This window comes from Engraulis encrasicolus, chromosome 24 (genome assembly GCF_034702125.1).
Source record: "Engraulis encrasicolus isolate BLACKSEA-1 chromosome 24, IST_EnEncr_1.0, whole genome shotgun sequence".
Classification (NCBI taxonomy): Eukaryota; Metazoa; Chordata; class Actinopteri; order Clupeiformes; family Engraulidae; genus Engraulis; species Engraulis encrasicolus.
Window position 1 is genome coordinate 6,808,373 of NC_085880.1, and position 22,500 is coordinate 6,830,872.

The 22,500-nt window shown below is 41.0% G+C and overlaps 1 protein-coding gene across 1 annotated transcript in view; it reads left to right on the plus strand.

Moving 5' to 3' along the window:
• The window catches only part of LOC134441441 (DNA nucleotidylexotransferase-like), a 202,133-nt gene that overhangs the window by 9,305 nt on the left and 170,328 nt on the right, over positions 1 to 22,500 (plus strand). The gene's annotated exons all lie outside the window — the stretch shown is intronic.

Here is a 22,500-nt window from a genome sequence, read left to right on the forward strand (position 1 = left end):
TCTGCAGTGAGAGGAAACACGATGGGGCCTTATTGCAACATTACATGCTCGTATTCAGCAGCATCACCAGAGAGAATAGAGAGAGAGAGAGGTTCCATTGGCCCATTGTTTCCGGGTTCTATTATTGCAAGGGGGATGGGGGGAAATCCCCCTTTAGGCAGACCTAGGCAGACCTAAGGACTGTTCTATTCAATGCTAGCATTCAATGGAGCATTATGACACGCCCCTTTTTGCAGACCGGAACCTGGTCATGTCAGGTGCCCATAGAAACCTCTTATGTTGGCATATCTCTATATACTTAAAGAATCTCTGGTATCACTTCTTGTATGCTGCTGTACCCTGTACTGACCCCACACTCTGCTCTTGTAAGTCGCTTTGGTCAAATGTGTCTGCTAAATACAATGCAATGTAATATAATGTAAATGTAATGCATAGCAAGCCAGGTGGCATACCTGGATAGAGAAACTGTATTGAAGGAGGCCTGTATTTAAGGCCTTTTGTGTTGCAACTACAATGCACCTGTCAATAGGGGGTGCTGCAGACCCACTGGGACTAATTGTCAGCATTGTGCTGTTTTGTGCTGGACTGATGTGTGTGATGAATACGTTTATGTGATGAAGCTGCCTGACGACCTTATGCATGGCAACTACATCTGTGATACAAAAGTAGATGTTTAATTTTTGGCCCATTTTAAAATAGAACCTTAAAAGATAATGGAATAGAGACATTATGTGGCTTGTGTAGGCTGTATGTAAAAGTGGGGCAGAAGTTTGATACAGCAGTTCCTCAATCATAATGTGCCCTTATAAGTCCTGCTGGAAAAGAGAAGGAGGACAATTTTGTTTGAAAAATGAGGACAGGGGGCCCAAAAGGAGGACAAGCCCAAAATTGTCCCTTAAAAACGCATCTGGGTGCTGACCTACCATTTAGCTGTATAAAATACTTATAAACTGAAATATTATCTCATGTCAACCCAAATACCTTTCCAAGCAGACAAAAAGTATTAATTTCGCCAATTTGTATTTTTCGAATAAAGTTTAATGTACAGTATATTGATATGAATGAATACATTTCACAATCTCATATCACTCACTATGTGATTTGTCGGTTCAGCACCTCACTGCTGCATGCAGTGAGATAACTGCTCTGAGGCAGCTGACTCAGAGCCTCCTGGGGAAATCATTATCTTTACTGGTACTACTGCAGCTGCTGTCTGTATCGAAGACGCACATTCATCCAGCTCATCTAAGTCAAAAGGGTCAAAAGAGATAATGAGGGTTAAAATATTTGTAAACAACTGACTTATTTTGGGTTTTGAAACATAATTCTTTCCTCAGATGAAGAGCTTCCATTAGTTGTAAATGTGATGTGATCCTTGCTGGTAATGTACAGAATGTGTTGTGTGCTCTGTGCAGGCAAATGCTAAATCTGCAACAGGGCAAAGGGCTTCAGTGCTATTTGATCAATGTAGCCTACACTCTCCCACTTTCCCATTCAGGTTAGAGCCAAAAATCACAAAGTGGATGGGCCAGCAAAAGATGGACTTAGTCCAAAAAGTGACCATAAGTCATCCATGGCCGTAGGCAAGAGTTTGAAATAAGGGTGGTCCATAGAATTTTTTTTAAAGGTGCACTGTGTAGGATCTTGTCCTGAGTATCTATTGTAACTATGTTGCTCATTGAAACTGTGCTGTCTTCTGCCAATTGTGGTCTTTTCATGAATATTTGCTAAATAATTAACTAATATTTACTAGTATGACCATGTACAGTATGTTTTGCAGTTGAAAATATCTATTTCAGGAAATTCAAAATGGCGGACAATGGAGAAGATCCCCTTTTTCATGTTTGAAAAGTGCAATTTTCCCAGTCATAATGAATACCTAGATTATTAGATTATTATTACATTGTGCACCTTTAAAGGAATATGCCATTTTTGCAATCGATTGTCTACTGATGACCAGTTCATTTTGCAACTACTGTTTGTTGGTTACCGAGTCAGGGACACACACTTGTCATACACATACTGTTGGAAAGGGCAGAACCACACACTCAATCATTCACAAAAGCTATGTAAATAAAAGCGCCAATTGAAATGTGTATGCAAAAACTGAGATTAAAAAAATACATTATTTTTTCTAAAAATAAGGGAGGTCCGGACCTCCCTTACCTCATATGTGGCTCCGGCCATGAAGTCATCCACACCCTAGCTTATGATTATTAAGAAACCAACCAATCAATCAATCATATATGGATGCAACACTCCACCAAATGCACACCAAATTCGGTAAAGCCCAAAAAACATGTTCTATTTCTTTAATACCAGCACACATCCTTTACCAAACTCAGCCAACATTTGCAGACACCAATACCAGCATACTCTCACTGCATGTTATCTGTGCATGTACTGGAGCACGGTAGGACATTTTTTCCATTTATTTCACTAGTCTATTCGCCACAGGATGGCAATGATCATGGCTATAAAACTGTTGATCACAGCAAGGATTTCCACTGGGTCTGTCACGGGGACGAAGCTAATGATGCGTGTCACGCGACAGATATAATGATACGGCTTTGACAGTTATCGACCTGACGTTCTGCTGCTAGCTGTAGCTGCACCATCCCCTTCCCCCCACGCCTCAGATGATGACCGACATGGATGATTTCTTCTCCATAGGGTGTTCATAGCAGACCCATGTGGCAGTCATGAGGTCTGTATAGTCTAGAAGGACTTTAGGAGATTTGAATCAGTTTTTAAAGGTCTAGACATGAAAACAATTATGTAGCCTAAAAGATCTGTAGCATAGGCATGCACAGAATGGGATGAGGTGATGCTAAAGCACATGCCTTCTTTGCCGTACTGGAGACAAAATATCCTTTTTGAAAGTTCTTTTTGTCTCAATGTAGGCCTACTGAGGTCCACTAGCCCGACAGGCCAGGCCATTCATTTTGAATTACTTCATAATTCACAAATGGTCTGATTATGTTTCTTTGGGGAGGGTATAGCCGTCCACCAGACGTCCGGGCAATAAGCAAACGCACTTGGGAGCATTATAACATACGACATAAACGTCAACTGTCAGCAATGGTCATCCCTTATTTCAAACCGGAGCTAAGCTCACTCCTCCCACCCAAGTGCTCAAGGGCATCGAGGATCCAGACCAAAAATGAATTACGAAGTAATTAATGTGGTCTGGTCAAACCAGGCTAGTGGTCCACATGTTGACATGTTAATCTACAAATGCTGCACGATCAAAATCATATTACTATAATGCCGATATAATATATAGCTTCTATAGCATTGTAAGGTAGTCGGAAGTTCCACATGCCCCAACACCCCTCCTTCAGCACTTGTCCCCCAGAAAGTGTGCACACCACTGGTCTGTACCCTGCTGGCACCCCTAAGTTTAGTCTAAAGTAGCAACACAGCAGAAAGTGCTAGGTGGTAGCTATGTCTGTGAAAAACTGTTTTTGGACCTTTTGTGGCTGGGAGAGAGAGATTGGGAAATGATCCAGGCCATATTTGAACCAGGGTGCTCCTGGGCAATATTGATGATGTGTTGTACAGCACATTAGTGTAGTGTAACACAGTGTCCCCCAGTCTGGTTCCTGTAATGTACACAGGTAAAACACTGGCATCTGGCCACCACCCACCACAGCAAGAGCTGCTGAGTAGCTCTTCACACAGAATTACAATCATCAATCTTTTAAACTGCTAGAACCCGTTTCCCATGTAGAGGGATCAAACTTAGATGAGCTGTAAAATGTGTAATGATCGGGTTAATCATGGGTGAAGAACACCTCTCTTTCCATGTGGAGACTGTTGACCTTTGATTGAGCATGAACAGAGCAAACTGGGTGACCATGAACAAATACACCTGTCGACTACAGACGTCTCTAGTAAGATATTGTGTCTTTATTGTAACTTTTTCTGTGTGTGGTTCTAATAAGCTTTAATTTACAAACGAATAAAAAAGTCCTGTACTGTAGACTATCGACTAGCCTCCTTATTAAACCATAAAGATCTGTTTTATTTCCGACCAATTGTCCACAGCTTCAGTACGGTGGCCCAGTAGTGCAATCAATGTTTACATTATACAACACAAATAAACAACTTTGAAAACAAAATTACATTGAGAATACACACTTACATATTGAAAACAAGTTGACATTTCACAAAACACATTAACAAATGTAAAAACAACTCTACAAAACACATAGGGCAACTGACATTAACAAGTTTGAAAACAAAATTACATTTGCATTATACACTTACATCTTTAAAAAAACTCATTCCTATTTCATAAACGCATTAACAAATGAAAAAAGAGCTTTTACACATTACAACGCACTTAACAAGTTCCAAAACAAAATCACATTTGCATTACACACTTTCATCTTTAAAAAACGAATTACTATTTCATAAAACACATTAATAAATGTACAACAAACAAAACAAAAAACAAATCTAAAATACATTACAAATAATCTAAAATACATTTCAATGATCTGACAAAAAAAACCTTTGATACAAATCACATTAACAAGTTTGGAAACAAAATTAGCCTACATTTACAATATCTTACTTGAAAAAAAAACATTTCATTAAACACATTTGCAAATGTGAAAGCAAATTACCATTTCATTAAACACATTTGCAAATGTGAAAGCAAATGAACAAAACACAAAAGCAAACTGCGAGACACATTTACATTTCACGAAACACAAAGCAAATTAACAAAATACAAAACACAAAAGCAAACTGCGAGACACATTTACATTTCACGAAACACAAACGCAAACTCCAAAAACACATTACATTAACGAAATTTCTTACGGAAGTAAGAAATTTCTTACGGAAGTGAGAAATTTCTTACGGAAGTGGTGTAGGTGCCCAACGCGTTCCTCCTGCCTGATCCGTTCCCTAATGGGGCGTCAGGAAAGCGGACGTGACGAAACAGGAAATAGTGAGGAATAATTACATACTTTCAGCGAGTGGATGAGACGGTCGATGCGGCGAGTGAAGAGCATTCATTTTTTAGCATTTATTTGATCGTTCTGAGAAAAAGTGTCCGGTAACATACACACACACATGTATTGCCCGTCTTGTGGCGTTTGCTTTATTCGCCTTATTCACCCGGAACGTTCTAAAGACGTTGAGGGGTACACTTCAGGGGTACATTCGGCAACGCACCAGCTGTCAAAGCGCCTCACTGTTGTGTGCCCAAATGTTCGTCCTCAAAGAGAAAAAAAATCCTACCGTGGACAGACTTTCCACCGTTTCCACAAAGAGCAGGCACTTCGCCGTGAATGTATAAATCAAATCAAGAGGGATCCTGGTCCATATTTCAAGGTAAGAGGCAAAATTATGTTCAATCATACGCATTAGCTAGCACAAATAAGCTAGCTCGCCAAACTTGTCATGACTCATGTAGCCTAATGAAGCGAATGCCTCGGTGAAATAAAAAAAAATATGAATGTGTAATTACACAACGCTACATTTATATGATGTTTCCAGATCGCTATTTCAAGATTATGCTTTTAACTGTGTGGTAAGCGATCCGATGGCCACTGATTTTGTGCTACCAGAACCAGTAGCATAGGCCTACGTGTGCCAAAATCAAGTTGTTTTGCTAACGAACTAAAATGCATACCCTGGTATTTATGGTTACAGATCAACGCTGAGACCAAGGTTTGCTCTGAGCACTTTGAGAAGCAGTGTTTTGTAAAGACCGCCTGTGGTATCACAAAGCTTATAAAGGATGCTGTGCCTTCTGAGCTCTAGGAAGAGCATTACTCAGGTGAGCTTCAATCGAGCTAGAACCTATGTGTAAAATGTAACACAAAAACATGTCCACAAAAAACGTTTTTGTTTATTACGGCATCTGTGAGGCATGGGTGTCCAACTGGTGTCAAGCGCCCCACAGCTTTCCGCAGCTACCCGCAGCTACTCTGGACTTTACGGTCCCATTCACTTCAATTCATTTTTTCGCAGCCAGAACAGGTTTTACAGATTTCGGACTGTGCCGACGCCGCTGGTGTCGTGCGAGGAAAACAACAATTGTGTCGGACGCTACACCTGGTCATGGAACGACATGCGTAACAAGAATGATCATAACTTGTGTCATTTCGAAGATAATTAAAGAAAACCATTTTCACAATGGGACTTCTCATAGACCTGTTTTTGCATGTCTCTCATCTCTTTGCATGTTGACTGTGCAATCACCGTGACAAGTTAACAAGGTGCACGGCGCACAGCTGTATGCGTCCAAAAAAGAAGAATAGCATTTCACGATGTACATCTGGAAATAATTCACATCAAAGTGAAGTGTTATTACATAGGGCACCATGGTAATCAATATGTGTGTAAGAACATGTGAAAAAAATAAATCGGTCAGTTTGTCAAAGAAGACACAAAAGATATGCACCACAATGCACAGTATGCACCACACCGTGCTTTTCAATTATATAAAGAACAAATACTGACGGCACGAATGTTTCTTCCCTCAATAATCCCACGTCACATATCAATCAAGCAACTGAGCTAATGTGGCCACAAAGGGGCGGTATTGTACGCTACGCTGACACATTCGAAGTCCTCAGGCAAAGATAGGCCTACAGTCATGAATTACCTGACAAATTGCTGCTATATTGCAGTGGGAGCGCTACACTAAAGAACTGTGTCCCATATCTGCCCCTTTCATATTCATACATTGACAATTGAATTGACAAATGAAATACTAATATTTCACTGCGTCTTTTACAGGTGCCCGTATTCTTCAAGTCTGTCGTTACAGCGCAACGACGGTCAGCGCAGATGTGGCGATGTGAACACTCTTGCATTACACCTTTTGCATGTTGTACATGTCTCCAATCTATATATGATTGACTGGTGCCATCTGCTGGCCTCATAAGGCTGCAGCGTAAAGCTCGAAGGAGAACGTGAAATGTCGCCCCTAGGCCTACAGATAGGCCTAATCATAGTTGTGGCCGAAGTATTTCTGTTGCATGTGATATTTTTGTGAATGACTATTATTGTAATTTCAGCAACATTCATTATTACTATTACGAGGAGTATTATGTAGCCTAGGTGGTCCTATGACTTAGTTTTGATTGAAATGTGCCGTGCGCTTGAGAAGCAGCAATATGTAGGTGCCCCCCTATCTGTCCTGCATGTCATTCAGGGACACTGTGTGGTTCGCACTGCGTGTTTTTGTGGTGAGATGTGTTCAAATTCGGAGGACTAAAGCATTTTTGTGTTCTTGGTGTGTTACACGGTAATAGCCTACAGGTTGCGTATTACCATGTCGGGACAGTAAAGTTTACTGTGAAAAACTACAACATGAAAAGCGCTGCCGTGTCGTTGTATGTGTAGTTGGAAGATATAGGATACCTATTGTCATGTCAGGGTAGTTGCACGGTGAACATAGGCAAAGTTGGAGAGATTGAAACGATGAGTGAATGGCAAAGGCCATTGCGATGAGAATGTCTTTGATTATCTTCGACCTGATGCGGGAAATGCCATTCTTGATCAGCAAGCCGTTTAATGGCCATGTTTAGCATCCGAGACAATTGTTGTTTTCCTCGCACAGCAACAGCGGCGTGGGCACCGCCCGTTTGTCTGTAGGCAACCTGTTATCGCTCCAAAAAATGGATTGAGTGAATGGGAGGGTGTAGGCTAATAGGCCTACCATGTGGGCACAGATCTACATAAATCAAGTAGGTAGCAGGCTTCACTCAGGTTTCTTGATAACTTTTAAGGGTGCTGTCCCAAATGAATACTTAGAATAAAAGAAAAGGGGGGCGCACCTTTTCTTTGATTCACAGATCTACATAAACCATATGCTATTGAATGTATTCTCCCAGCATAATTACGTCCTTGCTTCCTGAAGTGGGCCTAGGCATATGAAGTGATGGGGTGCACAACGAAGAGATGTGTGGTCAAACACCATGAAGCGCATAGCTTGGATGCAGCCATGCCTGCCATTCTGCATATTGTGGGTTCAAGGCCCCTTAATATTCAATTTGAATAGGCCTACACGTGTAGGCTGTGTTACCTCACCCCTGATATGGGCCTACATTATTAGGCTTATTCAGCTCGCTGAATAGGTGCCTTCAGTATTTCTTCAGCGTATCATTCAGGGGCATGTCATTGCACACCGTGTATCTGCATATCCACAGTGTCTGTCTGCTTAGAGAAATGAGGCATTTTCCTTTTGCACTAGGCTACATGTGTGGTACGAAGTTCCTTACTTTAATCATGCCACGATGTTCCTTCAATATGTAGGCCTACATTGTTCTGGTCGTGCACATTGTTGCCTAACCATGAAATTGTGACGGCACAGTCAACATGCAAAAAGATTGGAGACATGTACAACATGCAAAAGGTGTAATGCAAGAGTGTTCACATCGCCACATCTGCGCTGACCGTCGTTGCGCTGTAACGACAGACTTGAAGAATACGGGCACCTGTAAAAGACGCAGTAAAATATTAGTATTTCATTTGTCAATTCAATTGTCAATGTATGAATATGAAAGGGGCAGATATGGGACACAGTTCTTTAGTGTAGCGCTCCCACTGCAATAGCCTAGCAGCAATTTGTCAGGTAATTCATGACTGTAGGCCTATCTGTATCTGAGGACTTCGAATGTGTCAGCGTAGCGTACAATACCGCCCCTTTGTGGCCACATTAGCTCAGTTGCTTGATTGATATGTGACGTGGGATTATTGAGGGAAGAAACATTCGTGCCGTCAGTATTTGTTCTTTATATAATTGAAAAGCACGGTGTGGTGCATACTGTGCATTGTGGTGCATATCTTTTGTGTCTTCTTTGACAAACTGACCGATTTATTTTTTTCACATGTTCTTACACACATATTGATTACCATAGTGCCCTATGTAATAACACTTCACTTTGATGTGAATTATTTCCAGATGTACATCGTGAAATGTTATTCTTCTTTTTTGGACGCATACAGCTGTGCGCCGTGCACCTTGTTAACTTGTCACGGTGATTGCACAGTCAACATGCAAAGAGATGAGAGACATGCAAAAACAGGTCTATGAGAAGTCCCATTGTGAAAATGGTTTTCTTTAATTATCTTCGAAATGACACAAGTTATGATCATTCTTGTTACGCATGTCGTTCCATGACCAGGTGTAGCGTCCGACACAATTGTTGTTTTCCTCGCACGACACCAGCGGCGTCGGCACAGTCCGAAATCTGTAAAACCTGTTCTGGCTGCGAAAAAATGAATTGAAGTGAATGGGACCGTAAAGTCCAGAGTAGCTGCGGGTAGCTGCGGAAAGCTGTGGGGCGCTTGACACCAGTGGGTGTGCATGTGAATGTCAACTGCTTCCTACATGTTTAGATCTGATACACTTCCCCTGTCTATAGGCCTAATATCAGCACCACGCGTTTAACATGGCGTTAAGTTATGGTGATTAAACATGTTGCATGTCAAATAGTATAACCAGACAGGGCAAAGTGTTGATGGTCCTATCGCAGTTGCTCAGATCAAAGAGCATTGACAGAGGTTGTCGAGGAAAACGCTGTTCCCTAAACGCACAACATTGGCTACGGTAAACGTCGAGGGGGGGTGGAGAATCAGAGATGGCCATGTATGGTGAGGTGATAAGAAAGTAAGCATAGCAGACAAAATAATTCCAAAATGGCAAAATATACCTGTACTCTGGGACTTGTTGCTGTATTGGAAACAGTTTTTCAAGCGGTGTTCCTCTACCCTCTGTCAGTTTCGGTACACTGAGTGTCCATGATTACTGTACTGTGTTTGTAGGCTACTGAAGTCATGGTGCCTTTGGAGTTAGTTACTCTAGTTATTACCAGTGTTGGGAAAGTTACTCAAAAACTGTAATGCATTACTGATCACATGTTACTGTCTTTTCAAAATAATCCTGTACACTACAATATTACTATGTTTAAAATGCATGGCATTACACTACTGTTACATAAATTACTTTCAAAAAGGACTTAGGCCTAAATATGAATCTGGCCATGTATTGGGTCATTTCACGTGAAATCAGACGCTTTGGGACCCGACCGATCCGGATTTCAATCATACTTGGTGTGCCTTTTTAGTAGCAAGGTAGCACCCCAGAACTGCATTGGTTTGAATCTGACACTAATATTAAGGGAGAAACAGACTAGGAAAGGTTCACATTTTAGGGTAGGACACTATACATTCAGCCTTGAATATATCAGTCAGTGTTAGTCACAAAAAGATGCCTGTGGTGTTATTTGAAAGCTCTTTTCTGGCTCTACATATTACACAATCAGCTTGGAATACAACAACTCTCAGAATATGAATTATGATAAATTGAAAAATTAAAAATTGAATATCTAAAAAACCTATATTTTAAAATGGCCAGTTCCTTGTCCAAACGTAGTCGGCAATGTCATTAGCAACACCTCAAATGCTGGTGTTCGGTTCTTTATTCATTTCAGAGAGAATTTGACTCACAAATATGGCATCATACAGACCACTTACTAATAATATGGTAATACCATAGTAGCATCACATGACAAAACAAAAACAAAACAAAAATGGTCAGTTTCCATGGTCCCAGGTTTCAGAAACTAAGGCAGATGTCCATTTATACACACCAAATGATATGTGAATGTTTGAACATTCCTTCTCTGTGTACCTGTGTCATCTTCCCTTTACCATACTTTAAAGAGATAATCAATGGCTACACTCTCATTTTGTACTCTACCAGTGCATTTGAAGCAGCAGCTGTGTCTTTTGTAGATAATGTATAAGTACGTCCCATTGCAGTTAGGTTCCACTACCAGAAGCACATCCTGATGATCCATGACAAGTCTATCTGGTCTGAAGGGAAAAGTGAAGGATGGAGATGGTCCATGAGGATGCAGGAAGTTCAGTTTCACCTCTCCAGTGCTCAGCATACATTCCTCAACACATGCTAGCCACCAGTTGCCATCATATACAGCTACAACATACCCTTTGATGCTTGAAAATGTAACACATTCCTTTACTGAGCTCACTCTTTCAACTCCTTCTCTGAATGCGGAAAATGGCCTAATGTCCATTGACAATGGGCAGAAGCTGTGTAGTTTTTGAGTACCTGGAATAGTTCTTGCAGATTCAAACCTCTTCAACAGGTTCTCAGCTTCATGATGGTGCATCTCTCTCAAGAACATCCATTGCCAGTTTGCCACAACAGAGATGTACCATTATGAAGCTGAGAACCTGTTGAAAAGGTTGGAATCTGCAAGAACTATTCCAGGTACTCAAAAACATTGTCAATGGACACAGTGGAAGTTAGGCCATTTTCAGCATTCAGAGAAGGCAGAGTTGAAAGAGTGAGCTCAGTAAAGGAATGTGTTACGTTTTCAAGCATCAAAGGGTATGTTGTAGCTGTATATGATGGCAACTGGTGGCTAGCATGTGTTGAGGAATGTATGCAGAGCACTGGAGAGGTGAAACTGAACTTCCTGCATCCTCATGGACCATCTCCATCCTTCACTTTTCCCTTCAGACCAGATAGACTTGTCATGGATCATCAGGATGTGCTTCTGGTAGTGGAACCTGTAACTGCAACGGGACGTACTTATACATTATCTACAAAAGACACAGCTGCTGCTTCAAATGCACTGGTAGAGTACAAAATGAGAGTGTAGCCATTGATTATCTCTTTAAAGTACGGTAAAGGGAAGATGACACAGGTACACAGAGAAGGAATGTTCAAACATTCACATATCATCATTTGGTGTGTATAAATGGACATCTGCCTTAGTTTCTGAAACCTGGGACCATGGAAACTGACCATTTTTGTTTTGTTTTTGTTTTGTCATGTGATGCTACTATGGTATTACCATATTATTAGTAAGTGGTCTGTATGATGCCATATTTGTGAGTCAAATTCTCTCTGAAATGAATAAAGAACCTAACACCAGCATTTGAGGTGTTGCTAATGACATTGCCGGCTACGTTTGGACAAGGAACTGGCCATTTTAAAATATAGGTTTTTTAGATATTCAATTTTTAATTTTTCAATTTATCATAATTCATATTCTGAGAGTTGTTGTATTCCAAGCTGATTGTGTAATATGTAGAGCCAGAAAAGAGCTTTCAAATAACACCACAGGCATCTTTTTGTGACTAACACTGACTGATATATTCAAGGCTGAATGTATAGTGTCCTACCCTCACATGTGAACCTTTCCTAGTCTGTTTCTCCCTTAATATTAGTGTCAGATTGAAACCAATGCAGTTCTGGGGTGCTACCTTGCTACTAAAAAGGCACACCAAGTATGATTGAAATCCGGGTCGGTCGGGTCCCAAAGTGTCTGATTTCACGTGAAATGACCCTATTACAAACATATCAGTATCAGGGTGGTACATTTCAAATTAAGTAATTCAAATAATTTTATACAATATGGTACTAGCTGAGATATCACCTGACCTGCCACAAAAAATGTCATCGACCCATATGCTGTACACAACATTTTTCTAATGTTTTGTATTCTGATCTATTACAGCTGGAGCTTTCCCATGGCCAAGAGATGAACGCTAAACTTGATAGTTTTTTTTCCTCCTCCTTCCTGCCTGCACTGTACAAAAAGTCAGTAAACAAAAACAAATGATTGCATTTCACAGGTTTGTTTATTATAATTTCAAAGAGAAATGATGTATGAATAATACAAGACATTATTATATAATAACAACATTTAGTATAAGAACATTTCGTATAATATGATGATATATCATGAATATCATGTACATTTGAAGCATGAGAGATTTGTACAAATAAACATCAATTCAATGTATGTTTCCTGTTTCACTTGTGACTGAATTTTTCAGAATTTCAGAATAATGGGCCTTGGAAGTTTAACATTGCACTCACTGCCCACATCTGGTTAACAGAGCCTACTAGTGTCATGGGTATGACGCCATAACATTTTGCTAGGATGCCGGACAATTCTGTAATCTCCTTCTCGGATATGAAGCCTGTGTACAGGTCACTAACGAATGACACCTCACCAGACGGGGCAATTCCAATCAGGCCTTTGAAATTTGGGTTGCCCTTGTAATGGGAATAGATTTTGGAGTTAAGTACCTTCAAACTAAGCATTTGCACATATATTTCTGTACAGTCTAGAATGACTCTGGTGTCTGGGTAAGTGTTTTGAAAACAAGTAGGCATACATTCATCTACTCTGGCCTTTGGAGGCCAAATGGAGAGAGATCCTAACATAAAGTATAGATAGTTAGCCCAGGGGACTCATGTACGAAGCTCACTTACGGACAAAAAAGCTACTTAAGTTGTTTTCCACGGCCACGGTCAGATGTACTAAAACAGACTAGACGTGGAAAACTGCGGATCTCCACGCGAATTTCAGGGCTGCTGTGGAAGTTTCCGTAAGCGTGGAAGCTGTCGTAAGTAGGCTAGTGCATTGCGTCTTTTTGGCGGCACTCAGAGGCATGCAGCGCAACTACATGTGTTGCACGCGGTCTGAAATATTGCAGAGATTCAGCCAGTTTTTTAATGTTGAGGTGCGTGATTTAAAAAATGAAGAAAACCACCTCAATCATATTATTGTTGAGGCAGCTGGTTAAAATGAAACGGACTCATGGAACTATCCTGGAATTACAACGAAATTGGATGCCCATCAGCAGTATTATTTCAAGTATTAAGCAGCTATTAAACATTGAATATTTTCTGGATCTGCGTGTCTTCTCGCATTTGTTGGGAACGTCCTCACCGCAGTGCCTGTCTTTCTCTTTTAATAACACTAGGCCTACTGTAAAATTAGTCCATCCATTAACAGGTGATTTTATAGGCTAACTGAGTATTGGCTGCAAGTTATTCATAGGCCTACATGTGGCGTAGCCTACATGTGTCATCTTTCATATTTATAGGCCTACCCGACATAAATGTTTATTTCTCTGAAGCCTTGCGACTGCCTCATCGCAATGTGTTTTGATGCCTTGTAAATATCAATTGTTGGGAAACCATTGTACTGCAGTATAACATGACAGATTTTTCTGCAGTCCTCACATTAAGTATTAGGCTACCGATGCCTGATTTTATACACGCCAAAGTAATTTTGTAAGGCGCGCAGCCTTTTTCCTTTTAAATTGGCTACCTCCGAAACAGCGCCTTCACCTCGCATGAAATATATTTCCCGCGTTCCCTTTCCAATTCTATCAACCAATGAATGCACATGAATGGGTCTGTTCATACTAATTAGAATATTCATATAGAATATTTAAAGGAGGAGGCAAGGCGGAGACTTGGACCCGCATGTGCGCAAGATTTCACGGCAACACCTGGTTACGCACTTATTGATACATCCGGATTTTTTTGTCCGTAAGTAACTTCCAAGATTTTCGCGTCCGCACTTTCTTGGTAGGAAATCCACGCACTTCTTTGTACATGAGGCCCCAGGTGACAGATTCTGCTCACAGTTGACTGTGACACACCAAAGCGCACCGCAAGGTCCTGCTCAGCAAACCCCTGTCTGAGGCAACAGAGAAAGAGAAAGAACTGGTCCATAGTTGCTAGTTTGGAGATATTAACTCATTGGCTGCCAGCCATTTTCATAAAAGAGTAACCCAGAGTGCCAGAGATTTTTCAGCATTTTGGGTGTTTTTTGGAGGCTCACAGAAAATTGAGTTCTGTGTCTATGTCAACACCATACCTATCAAAACACAGATTAGACGCTCATCTGTCATCAGAAAAAAACGGTGTCTCTCTACCCCTTTCCGTTCTTTCATAATCATCTGTTGAAAATAAGTGGAATTCGCCAAAATGCTGCTTTCTAGCCAAAAAGCTGAGAAAACGCCATTTGAAGTTGACCTATAATTGCAAGTGTTTTTGCTCATAATGACACCGTCCTAACAACTCCAAACCTATCAGATGCTATTACAGAGTCTCCTGTCATCTGTAGCCAGAACAAAAGATCGTTTGTATGGTCTTTTCAACCTAATAATGTACTGAAATATAATGGGGGTGGGCTTGAAAACAAGAGTGTTTTGGTTTGTTGCTGGCGCGCACAATGGATCATGACAAAAATTGGCTGCCAGCCATTTTCATAAAAGAGTAACCCAGAGTGCCAGAGATTTTTCAGCATTTTGGGTGTTTTTTGGAGGCTCACAGAAAATTGAGTTCTGTGTCTATGTCAACACCATACCTATCAAAACACAGATTAGACGCTCATCTGTCATCAGAAAAAAAACGGTGTCTCTCTACCCCTTTCCGTTCTTTCATAATCATCTGTTGAAAATAAGTGGAATTCGCCAAAATGCTGCTTTCTAGCCAAAAAGCTGAGAAAACGCCATTTGAAGTTGACCTATAATTGCAAGTGTTTTTGCTCATAATGACACCGTCCTAACAACTCCAAACCTATCAGATGCTATTACAGAGTCTCCTGTCATCTGTAGCCAGAACAAAAGATCGTTTGTATGGTCTTTTCAACCTAATAATGTACTGAAATATAATGGGGGTGGGCTTGAAAACAAGAGTGTTTTGGTTTGTTGCTGGCGCGCACAATGGATCATGACAACAGGTGCATGTAACTCATGTGAAATACTAAACTCACAGAAATACTGTCCCTCTGTTTAGCCTGTCGTCCTCTCGTTGGGGAAGAAATCACAGCTGATTTGTTCCCTAACTTCCCTCCTGTACCTGTGAACAGGCAGGCAGGCAGGCAGGCAGCACAACTTAGCTTACTGCTGCTTCTTTGGCAGAGCGGACAATTTGCAGATTGATGATTACTGTCATCATGTTTCTGCTATAGTGATCTTGTCATATACGTATTGTTCAATGAGTTTTCTTTTGATAAAGTACTGATCACATATCCAACATTTCACAAGCCGATTGGAGTGGGGAAGGCTAGCTGGTCTGAGGCTAAGTGCAATGCTTTCTCATGTGAGCTGAATGTATCTGACCAGACACAAAGGCTAGCCTGCTCTGTTCCAAGAATCTGCAACCCCCCTGTCTTTTTGATGATACAGTAAGCTGATCATACTATACAGATCCATAACTGCAACTGTAGAATGAGTAAAAATAGTTGACTTACCAAGGCTCCTTTATTTAGGCTTAGTTGTAAGTTGTTAGCGATTTCGTGCTAGCTAGCTAGCGTAGCAAACAATAGCCAAACATTCCCAACTGAGGTGACCACTAGTCCCGTGCATTTTCCTGTTAGATGATCTTTTGTACGCATCATCCTGATGTTGTGTAGGCTGATCACATTATCCAAAATGAAACAGTTGCCACACAGATCATCTCTGGTTGAACATGGTGTATTTTGGGCAAGCTAGTTACAATTCCTACTAGCTAGATGGCAACAGGGGGGTGTATTTTGGTCATGAGAAGAAGTTTTTTTTTTGTCAGGCTGTGACACTAAAATCAGTAGAATACCTGTGTTAAAATCAGAGGGCAAGAAAGTAGACTACTGTCACAGGTGCTTTACTTTCAAAAATGATTTTGCTATGCTACTTTTGAGATTATAATAGTAAAAAGGGATGTTTTTGTCTTGACATTTCCTAGTCTTGATGTGAGCTAATGCCCTGCCCTGACTGTTCCTAAGGACACTTCTGCCACCTACAGGAACAGTTAGAACATGACTAGAGGCGTGAAATTAATACACAACATAGGTCAGACCGTCCTCAAGGCGTGGCTGTAAAAAAACGCAATTATCGGCGAACGACGTCGAAGGCAGGGGGCGTCACTATTCGAAATGACGTCATTCGACGGCTAAGGCAGCCAATGAGTTAAATGCCTGTCTAATGACCTGTACCTCTGTTTGTCTAAGCCTTTGAGCCTGACTCCATCCTACCATGCTTGTGGCTGTGGGCTGTAGAGCCATATATACAGCTTTAAAGGTGGCATAGTCTGGGAATCCTGTGTAAAATGACATCGGACTATCATCACACTGGAATCTTGACACACTGAACACTTTATCTTTGAGTTGTGCTATTAACTTGTCTTGCTCAATGATGTGCTTGCGAGCCGCCTCAAGTTGTTCCTCTGGTGTCAGCGGTGGAACAGCATAATCATGGTACGGGTGTGGAGGAGGTACATCTGTGCTGGAGGGGCAAAAAGACAACACTACTAGTTGTGATCAAACTGTCAATTCCTAACCGGTATAAAACTGAATGCAGTAATGAATTACAAACTATGGCACAACTAAATACAATTCATTAACTTACCTCAAGGCATCCCTTCTCACATCAGGTTGGTTCTCATCAGGCTGGTTTTCATCCACCTCCATGGAATCCGTACTGAAAAAGAAACACACAGGACAGGAGAGTCACAACATACACAGGGCAGCCGTGGCCTAGTGCAATGTTTCCCAACCTTTTTTGTCTTGTGTACCCCCAAGCCTTTTCATTGTGCCATGAGTACCCCCTAAGTCAAGTTCTATATCGCTTTCTCCATCCCAATGTAACTAAGCTCCATATGTTTGTTAAAATTAAATTTTTCCAAGTACCCCCTGCTGTGTGCTCGCGTACCCCTAGTGGTACACGTACCCCTGGTTGGGAAACACTGGCCTAGTGGTTAGAGAGTTGGTCTTTTAATCTGGGGGTTGCAGGTTCGAATACCCCTGACCTCTCCATGGCTTAAGTGCCATTGAGAAAGGCACCTAACATTGCTCACTGACACATTGCTCCAGGGACTGTAACCATACCCTGACAAATATGGTAATAACTAAGTCAACAATGCAAACAAATATATCTCCAGCACATATATTAATTCCCCAGTATTTTGTCTAAATTTAAATGTATTCCTATGGCAAACTATTCTCCGTTTTTTAATTATTATTAAAGAGGTTTGGTACACACATGTCAGTATAACAATATAACAGCTGTAGGGCTACTTAATCAAACCATAAAAGCAAAGAATGTATTTGTATACCCTGGCTAACCATTTTTCATTCAAATGTCAATTTGTTAGGCCGCACCCACCAAGCAACCATACCAAATGGAATCACATAATCAAGGGCCGTCAAACTTATCGCAGCACGGCACCAGTTTGAAAATGCATTGTCTGAAGGGCTAATTTTAGGTTATGCCAGACACCGTTTAAAATAATGCAAATATTCAAACACTTGGGCTGCGCAGTCAATGTATGATTAGGCTACGACTTCCAGGTCTACTTCCAGTAACCGGGGTACGATAGAACACAGCCTGCATTCGTTTGATGAAATTAAGCAAGTTAAAGGAATCCTACTGCACAGTGCTACTGGTGTTGTGCTCTAAAGCGACTGCCTGCAATAAAACAAATTACTCATGGACTGCTCTCCTGTAACTCTAGACGACAGAGGGTTAGCTCCATGAAATTCACTACCTGGCACCATACATTTTGGTGAGTAATGCCCTTAGCAATCCAGACATACAGGGGGCAGACACATTCTCGCAACCCCGTAGTTATAAGGCATTGCAAGACGGTGATTATCCCCTGTAAGTCAGGATTGTGAAGGGCATTACTCACCAAAATGTATGGGGTGATAGTGGAAGGTGCCAGGTGTATGTGCAGTGAATTTGATGGAGCTAACCCTCTGTAGTCCAAACAGAGTTACAGGGGGGCAGTCCATGAAGTCCTCCGTTTTATGGCAGGCAGTCGCTTTAGAGCACAACACAGGCAATCATGCATCCAGAATGGGAGATAGAAATTCTTTCTAGGCCCCCTTCATATTGGCGTACATCAGTTCCATCACATACCAAGCAGGTGGAAGAAATATGTGGTCAGCAGCACACTGGCCTATGCCAGAGCAGTCTAATATGAGAGTTACGTCACTCCCATAGACCTCTATGGTCCAATCTTTCCACAGCAATGGTGGCTCTCAAGGAGCCTCATGGAGCGTTTTACACAAAAATCTCCATTGACTTGAGTTCCAATAGAAGTAGGCTAGTTACTTTAGCTCTGGGCGGTGGCCGTAGCACACAGACAATGTGGTAAACATTCTTTGTTTGTTATGTAATGGTTCTGTGTTGGTCTACAGCGAACACATAGTTGCTGTTTAGAAATATTTTAATCTAACTGAATCACATCACCAACTGACTTCCTGGTCCCCGGTTGGCACAACTCTCCTAATGGACGGCTCTGGACCTATGCCATTAAGAGTATTACTGCAAAAGAGGAAAGCGGAATGCACCCAAAAAGTGCGCCTCTTGAGAGAAAGAAAAGTGAAAGTGAAAGCCCATTGGGAAACTCCAACTCCCATTGTCATTGTGACACAGCCATGGCCGTAGCCAGGAATTTGAAATAAGGGAGGTCCATAGTGCACGCGCAGCGCACCACACATTTTTAAAGGTGCACTGTGTAGGATGTTGCCCGGAGTATCTATTGTAACTATGTTGCTCATTGAAACTATGCTGTTTTTTTGTGTGCCAATTTTGGTCTTTTCATGAATATTTGCTAAATAATGAACTAATATTTACTAGTATGACCACAGTTTACAGTATGTTTTGCAGCTGAAAAGATTTCTGGAGAAGATCCCCTTTTCATGTATGAAAAATATTATTTTCTCTAAAAATAAGGGAGGTACCTCATATGTGGCTACGGCCATGGACACAGCACTCCACAGCACACAAGTGAACACTGCACACTGCACACAACGAAATTGCATTTATGCCTCACCCTTGCAAGGTGGCAGCCCTCAGTGGCACCCCATGGGGAGCAGTGCGGTGGGACGGTACCATGCTCAGGGTACCTCAGTCATGGAGGATGGGGGAGAGCACTGGTTGATTACTCCCCCCACCAACCTGGCGGGTCGGGAGTCGAACCAGCAATCTCTGGGATGCAAGTCTGACGCCCTAACCGCTCACCCATGACTGCCCTGCTCTAGTCTCCCTGTCTGGGATCATAACTTTACTGTAGGGCCTAATCCTCTAGCTTGAATAAAATGAAAGTGTCAGCTAAGTGAAATGTAATGCAATGTAATAACATCACAGTTTGAAATCTTTGGCTCATGACTCAGGAGGACATGATCAATGCAAACAAATATATCTCCAGCACATACATTAATTCTCCAGTCTTTTGTCTAAATTTAAATGTAGGCTATTCCTATGGCTAACTATTCTCAGTTTATTATTATTATTAGAGGGTTGGTAAACACATGTCAGTTGAATATTGACTGAACAAACTAACCTCGGTCTGCGAATGATGATTCTCCTCTTTGGCCTCTCTGAAGTCCAGGCGAACAAAGTTGGCACAGCATCCTTTATAAGCTTTGTGACACAACGGGCGGTCCTTACAAAACACTGCTTCTCAAAGTGCTCAGAGCAAACCTTGGTCTCAGCGTTGATCTGTAACCATAAATACCAGGGTATGCATTTTAGTTCGTTAGCAAAACAACTTGATTTTGGCACACGTAGGCCTATGCTACTGGTTCTGGTAGCACAAAATCAGTGGCCATCGGATCGCTTACCACACAGTTAAAAGCATAATCTTGAAATAGCGATCTGGAAACATCATATAAATGTAGCGTTGTGTAATTACACATTCATATTTTTTTTTATTTCACCGAGGCATTCGCTTCATTAGGCTACATGAGTCATGACAAGTTTGGCGAGCTAGCTTATTTGTGCTAGCTAATGCGTATGATTGAACATAATTTTGCCTCTTACCTTGAAATATGGACCAGGATCCCTCTTGATTTGATTTATACATTCACGGCGAAGTGCCTGCTCTTTGTGGAAACGGTGGAAAGTCTGTCCACGGTAGGATTTTTTTCTCTTTGAGGACGAACATTTGGGCACACAACAGTGAGGCGCTATGACAGCTGGTGCGTTGCCGAATGTACCCCTGAAGTGTACCCCTCAACGTCTTTAGAACGTTCCGGGTGAATAAGGCGAATAAAGCAAACGCCACAAGACGGGCAATACATGTGTGTGTGTATGTTACCGGACACTTTTTCTCAGAACGATCAAATAAATGCTAAAAAATGAATGCTCTTCACTCGCCGCATCGACCGTCTCATCCACTCGCTGAAAGTATGTAATTATTCCTCACTATTTCCTGTTTCGTCACGTCCGCTTTCCTGACGCCCCATTAGGGAACGGATCAGGCAGGAGGAACGCGTTGGGCACCTACACCACTTCCGTAAGAAATTTCTCACTTCCGTAAGAAATTTCTTACTTCCGTAAGAAATTTCGTTAATGTAATGTGTTTTTGGAGTTTGCGTTTGTGTTTCGTGAAATGTAAATGTGTCTCGCAGTTTGCTTTTGTGTTTTGTTAATTTGCTTTGTGTTTCGTGAAATGTAAATGTGTCTCGCAGTTTGCTTTTGTGTTTTGTTCATTTGCTTTCACATTTGCAAATGTGTTTAATGAAATGGTAATTTGCTTTCACATTTGCAAATGTGTTTAATGAAATGTTTTTTTTTTTCAAGTAAGATATTGTAAATGTAGGCTAATTTTGTTTCCAAACTTGTTAATGTGATTTGTATCAAAGGTTTTTTTTGTCAGATCATTGAAATGTATTTTAGATTATTTGTAATGTATTTTAGATTTGTTTTTTGTTTTGTTTGTTGTACATTTATTAATGTGTTTTATGAAATAGTAATTCGTTTTTTAAAGATGAAAGTGTGTAATGCAAATGTGATTTTGTTTTGGAACTTGTTAAGTGCGTTGTAATGTGTAAAAGCTCTTTTTTCATTTGTTAATGCGTTTATGAAATAGGAATGAGTTTTTTTAAAGATGTAAGTGTATAATGCAAATGTAATTTTGTTTTCAAACTTGTTAATGTCAGTTGCCCTATGTGTTTTGTAGAGTTGTTTTTACATTTGTTAATGTGTTTTGTGAAATGTCAACTTGTTTTCAATATGTAAGTGTGTATTCTCAATGTAATTTTGTTTTCAAAGTTGTTTATTTGTGTTGTATAATGTAAACATTGATTGCACTACTGGGCCACCGTACTTCAGCCATTATTGGAACAGAACTCAAGTTGAAATAAAACCCATTTAGCACTTAATAAAGTTGCACTTGTAAGAGTGTACAAAGAACTTTCTTTGCAAGAACTTTCTTTGTGCATTTTTTTGTATCCATTAGGGCGAGACATGTTTGGCTAGTTTCAGAGGAGATGGAAAACTTCCTGCATTTGTCCTTGATAAATACACTCAGACTGCCCGGCTATTACATCATTTTGAATTCCTGGTTTCATTCCCAATTTTCATCACGATTTGCTGTAGCAATTACGAAGGTAATTTCCACAGCCAAAGTGATCCTTTCAGACTCATAATTGCCCCAGTGTGTATTAACACTACATGTGTAATCCTTTTCCAGGCGTAAAAAGTTGTGCGACGGGCGATGTCTCTTTTGAAAATAAATGAGTATTTGTATGGAGGAAAATAAATCTCCCACGCATATAAGGTGTCAGAAAAAAACTCCCCTCAATCCTCAGGTAACAAATTGGAAGCAATTGATTATGATGCTTCGCCCCACTCAGCCTCCCGGGTCCTTAGCTTGCGTCACCCCTTTCCTCACCTCATCCAGCAGACAGGAAGGGGACAAAG